Raw genomic sequence first — 6,539 nt, 5'->3', positions numbered from 1 at the left:
TAGTAAGGATTAGAGTAGATCATAAAGGTAGGGCCCTCATGATGGGATTAGTGGCTTCATGAGAAAAGGAAGAGATATTCCCCTACCCCAATGCTTCAGGGAAATGCCATGCGAGGACACAGGGAGAAGTGATGCCAGAGGAATGGTCTGGGAGGCCTGATAGTCAGCCTCAACCCACCCCATCCTCTTACCAGGTTCTTGAGTCCACCACAGGAGAGAATTCAAGAGCAGAGTCACAGTGGAAAGTGAACACAGGTTTAATATAACAGGTGAGAAATATAGGTTTTCACAGAGAAAGTGTGGCCCAGCTCCAGCGACTGGACAGGGTCCACACCAATTTTAATACAAAAGTAAGAAATATACACTTAAAATTCAGTACAGAGTGCAGGCTGACTCAAGAGAGTGAGCGCCTGCTTGCTGAAATTGTTAAAAAGCATACACACCTCAGCTGGAGAAGTGCAGGTTGGCTTCAGAAAAGTGAGCAACCACCTGCTGGAAGTAAGTTTGATACAAAAAGAAAGAAATGCACACTCTGACTCTAGAAGAGTGAGCAACGACCAGGCCTTCTGAGATTTGGCTTTTGTAGTTTTGCTATCTAATGAATATTCAGTTAAGTGGGTGGTTCCCAGTTATGTAACACAGTCTAGCTCATGCTCTGTTGGTCTCCTTTCGGAGCATGTTGGTTGGTCAAATTCTATTACACGCACTGAACATATTCAAGAATATTCTGTGCTCTTTATTACTTCTAGTGGAAGGTCATTCAGCTACTTTATATAACCTTTTTTTTTTTTTTTCGAAAGATGACCGGTAAGGGGATCTTAACCCTTGACTTGGTGTTGTCAGCACCATGCTCAGCCAGTGAGCGAACCGGCCATCCCTATGTGGGATCCGAACCCGGGGCCTTGGTGTTATCAGCACCGCACTCTCCCGAGTGAGCCACGGGCCGGCCCTATATAACCTTTTTCTACTGAGCATGTCCAGCCACTGGATTTGCATAAGCCAGCCCTTTGTGATCTCATTTTCCCTGTGTTGATGCTGATAAAAGGTCTAACTAGCAACAGTAACTTTCCTCTAAGGAAGGGAGGGCCTAGAGGAGGGGTCTGAAATCTTATGGAATGTCTTGAAACTCAGAGGCATATACTGTAACCTGAGCCCCTGAGAAACTGAGCACCTCCTATCTCAGAAGTAGGCTGTCCACAAGCCTGGAAGAATAGGCCAGAAATAGGCTGTCCACAAGCCTGGAAGAATAGGCCAGCACCTTGATCTTGGATTTTCTAGCCTCCCGAACTGTGAGAAATAGATTTCTGTTGTTTAAGCCACACAGTTTATGGTATTTTCTTATGGCAGATTAAGCAGACTGAGACATAAGATTTCTCCCTCTTTTCAAGAGGGAAATATCAGTCCTGGCTATCTATAGGACATGCTAAAATGAAGAAGTGAAGAAATTGTTTGCATCATTTAAACAATCACAGGCTCATAATAAACTCTAACAATAGATCAATTCATATGTTTATCATAACAATGATCAAAAAAGTACCAATTTTTGAGCACCTGCTACATGATAGGCACTGTGCTTATAAACAATTTGTAGATTTAGTGTTATCCATTAAGTGCCTAACAATGCTTTGCACACATTATCCCATTTGACTTTACCACAAGACTGTTATATGCATACTATTATAATCAACTTCACATTACAACTGAGTAAACTCAGATGCAGAGAGAGCACATCATGTCTTCTATATTTCACAGCTCATAAGTTTAGAACCACAAGTAAATCCTAGGTTTGTTTCAGTCCAGCGCTTTAGCTTTAATTTACTATGGAACAGTCCCTTTTCCCAAAATAATTGTAGTTAACAAATATTTATTCAGCACCAACTATGTGCCAGGCACTGTTATAGTCACTGGTGATATAGCAGTGAATAAAAACAAAGTCCCCTCTTTCGCAGAGCTTACATCCAAGTGGAGGGGATGAACAGACAAGAAATAAGTATATATAGAGAAAGAGCCACGTTGGGTCATGATTTAAATACTAAAAGGAATAATCAAGTGAAATAAAGGAACAGAATGAAAGGATAGTGTGCTTATTTGCTAATTGATCTAGGTTGATGAGGGAATCTTCCTCCGGTAAACTGAAAATTGAACAGAGATTTTTAAAAACTGCAGGAGCCAGCCCTGTAGATACCTGGTGGAAGAGCTTAATAGCAAATGTCTATATTTCCTAACACATTTGGAGTATCTATGCCAAGTCCAATGCCAAATGCTGAGACAGGAATGCACTGCTGGGAGTTGGGGGCTTCAAGAAACACCAGGTCACTAATGTGGCTTTAGGGGGGTAAGTTAGAGTTGGAGGAGATGAGGATAGAGAGAATGGTGAGAACTTTGAATTGTATTCTGAGTGAGACGGGAAGCACTGGAGGGTACTGGCGAGAAGAGTGGTGTGGTGAATCCTGTGCTGTGCTGCCCAGATCGCCCTCCAATGAAAGCCTGTTTTCTCCACTGCTCGGAGTACTTTGGGCTGACTGATAACGATCCCTTCAGGGACTGCCTCGGCTGCAGAGGGCTGCCTTGCTGAAGTTGCATCCCTCTGGAATAGACCATATTCATGACTGATTGATGAGGGAACATAAAGGCCTGGCCATCTCAGCCCAATTTGGACAACTTGGAAGGATCAATCTAGCTCTAAAGGCCAACATGTATTGGCCAGGCCTGTCATTGTCTCATAACTGCTTGACTTCTTCTCTGTCTGCCCAGTTTTTTTTCCTTCTTCCCTTCCACAAGCATTGATACCAAGGGCACTCCTCAAAAAAGTCCTGCATGCTAAACTGTACCTCAGTCTTCTTCCAGGTGAACCCAATCTGTGACAAGTGACATGATATTGCTGATGCTGTGGAAGAATCCTTCTGGCTGTTGTAAGGAGGGGGGGCAGGATAGAAGCAGAGAGATTTGTTAGGAGGCTACTCAATGGTCCAGATGGAAGATGACAGTTGCTTGGGCTAGAATAGCAGCAAAGGGGGAGGGTAACAAGTAGTCAGATACTACATTTATATGAAAATCAAGACAAAAAGATTTATTAGTAGATTGATATGGGGAGACTAGGATAATTCCAAAGTTCTTGGTCTGAGCAACTGAAGAATAGATTTGCCATTAACCAATAAAAGGATGATGCAGAAATGAAAAGCAGTTTGGGACATGTTAAGTTTAATATGCCTGTTAGTCCACCAAATGGAGATGTCAAATTGGCAGCTGCACATATGAATCGAGACTTCATAAGGAAAGTATCTGCTAGAAATGTAAACTTTGGAGTAATCAGCTTAAAGATGCTGTGTTTGTTTTCTGTTGCTTATAACTGAATACCTGAAAATGGGCAATTTATAAAGAAAGAAAGTTTATTTCTCACAGTTTTGGAGGCTGGGAAGTCCACGGTCCAGAGAATAGATCTGGTGAGGGCCTTCTTCTGGGTGGGAATTCTTTACAGGGTTCCGTGATGAGCAGGGTCTCACATGGTGAGAATGGCATGAGCAAGAAAGTTAATGTGCTCACTTTCTCTCCTTATAAAGCCATCAGAACCCCTCTCAGATAACCCATTAAATCATTAACCCATTAATGGATTAATCTATTCTTTAGGGTGAGACCCTCATGATCCAATCACCTCTTAAAGGCTTTACCTTTCAAATACTATAAACTGGATTTCCTATTCTCTTAAAACTGTTACAATGGGGGTCAAGCTGTTAATACATGAACTTTTGGGGGACACATTTAACCCAGAGCAGATGCCATTTAAAGCTATGGAACTTCATGAGATGATCTGACAGTGAGGATTAATAGGAAGCATCATGTATGCCCTCATTCAGGGGTCAGGAAGATAAGAATCCAGCAAAGGAGACTAAGAAGGAGAAATCAAGGAGATGGAAGGAAAAGAGAGAGAGAGAATTCTGAAAGTAGAAGTAAAGAACATGTTTTAGAGTGAACAGAGAAAGGGCTGGCCGGTTAGCTCAGTTGGTTAGAATGTGGTGCTGATAACACTAAGGTCCAGTGTTCAATCCCTGTAGTGTCCAGCTGCCAAAAGAAATACATAAAAATAAAGTGGGCAGTATGATCAGCTACGACATATGCTGCTGATAGTGTTGAGTAAGATGAAGACTGAGTACTAATACTGGATTTAAAGGGCCCCTTGACAAGAACAGATGCTATGTCCAAGCAGCATACAAATATCTGATTCAATCTGCATGACAACCCAATGAGGCAGATATTATCTCCCCCACTTTTATTTTAATTTTTTAATTTTTTAATTTTTTTGGCAGCTGGCCAGTTTGGGATCTGAACCCTTGGCCTTGGTGTTATCAGCACCATGCTCTACCGAGTGAGCCAACCAGCCAACCCATCTACTCCATTTTTTTAGAGAAGGACATTTAAATTGGAACTTAAGAACCTAGCCTTTTGTCACACAGTTCAGATTTGTATGTTATGTTCTAGTAACAAGGTTGGTTGAACATGGTTCCATCTTATTCAAGAGTCCATGTTCTTTGCACCTCGTCATTCTATAGAGGACATGTAGACTGGCTAGTTACACATAGATAGCTGCAGTCTCTGCTGATAATACTGTAATAATAACATGCTTGCAATAGCTTTGGATGTTAATACACTGATTCTTAGACTCTATCCAACTAAACCCAACATTTTACAGAAGAGAAACCAAGGTCCAGAGAAGTAAACTGATTTGCTTATGGCATGTCACTCACTTGTGATCCCAGGTCCCTTTACTCATATTATAGCACTTGTTCTACTGTACTATATAACTTTCCAAAAGGTCCTTTAAGGGCAAAACTCCTTTTCACAAAAGTAGCCTGGGGACAGAGGTGTTTGGAGAAATATCACTCTCTCAGTCCTGGAGTGCTGGCAGGAAAGAAAGAAGAGGCAAAATGTTATGAGATCCAGGTTAGAGGGAAAGGACAGCATTCCACCCAAGGGGAGGCATTGCTTATGCTGGGATATGATTGGTAAGGGCTTGTCCTGGAAGAGGGTGTGTATCTTTACAAGGGCCTTGGGCCTGGGGAAAAGGGAAAAATATGAAGTGAATATACCCTGGAATATGTTCCTGCACTGACCATATAATTTCTCTCTCTTCACAGATTTAGAGTGTCTATGCCAAGTGCATCCTAAGCATTTTCCAAGTATTACCTGTAATCCTCACAAAAACCCCACTCTTAGACAAAGTTACTGAAATACAAAGAGCTAGTAAGCAGTGGGTCTTATATTCAATCTCATGTCTGTTGGATTCTAAGGCTAACTTTTATTCCACTATATTACACACTGTGACATTACATAATAAAATCTGTGGTGGGAATATGTAATCTTCATTAATTCAGATATGACTTATATGGGTAAAAAATATTTATAAATCATCAAGAATCCTCCACTGTGAATTATAATTTTTAAATTTTTATTCTTTATTTGTTTTTCATTTTAACATTTGTACATATTTGTGAGGTATGATATGTTGTTTCAGTACATATATATATACTGCACAGTGATTCACTTAGGGTACACAGCTTAGTTTTGTATGAAATTTCTGGCCTGAGTTAGTAAACCCAATTCTGCACTTCACTAGGAATACACAGACACAGCCTGAAATGAATACACAGAAAAACCAAATTCCTCTGGTGATTATGTCACCTACTCCCTTGTGTGATCTTTTTAAGGGCATTTTCAAATAAATTAGTTCAATTAAAATAAGTTTGAATGCACATTTTTTAATGAATATAATTCCTCATATATGAATTTGTTAATAGAGCATTTTGATTACACAACATGTTTTGGTTATATATACATGATTTCAGTTATTTATTGTGATAATATAAAGAGAAGCAATAAAAACAGAAGTAGAAATCTTCTGTGTTTCCTTGCAAATATTAATTATTTGCATTTCTGTGGTGATATTTAAGGATCTCACATTGCCCCAAACAAGTAAGGTGTTTTCAAAGCTCAGAAAAATAGAGTTTAGGTTATAATTCAGAAATTGAGAATTCCATCCTTTGTGATATACATTTTAAAAAAAATAGTGTCCACATACTTGTCTAGTTTTCTCCCCCACCTTTTCTATCTCCCCTCAAAAAAACAAACCATTCTAAAACTTAATTTTGAAATTGGTGATGTGCCAGATATGTGGGTTATCTTCATTGCAGCAACTAAGGCTTCAAAACCATATAACTAGAAAATAAATCAACAACAAACATTTATGGAGTATCTGCAATAAGCTTAATACTCCATCAAGGGCTGTGAAGTTACAAAAACATGACATTTCATTGAATTTAAGATATCATTGATTATAAGACACACCATTATTTTATGTGCTACTGGAAAAGAAAAATAAATACTGCCAATTAAACTGTGTTAAAATGTTGAAGACATTATTGATTATAAGATGCATCCTAATTTTGGAGATGTTAATAATAGGAAAAAACGAGCACTTTTTTTTTTTTTTTTTGTCTTTTTTTTCCGTGTCCGGCAACGGATCGCAACCCTCAGTGTCGCCCCCG

This window comes from Galeopterus variegatus, unplaced genomic scaffold (assembly GCF_000696425.1).
Source record: "Galeopterus variegatus unplaced genomic scaffold, G_variegatus-3.0.2 Scaffold202, whole genome shotgun sequence".
NCBI classification, from domain to species: Eukaryota; Metazoa; Chordata; class Mammalia; order Dermoptera; family Cynocephalidae; genus Galeopterus; species Galeopterus variegatus.
The sequence above is the reverse complement of the archived record's forward strand: the minus strand, read 5'-3'. Positions refer to the sequence as shown.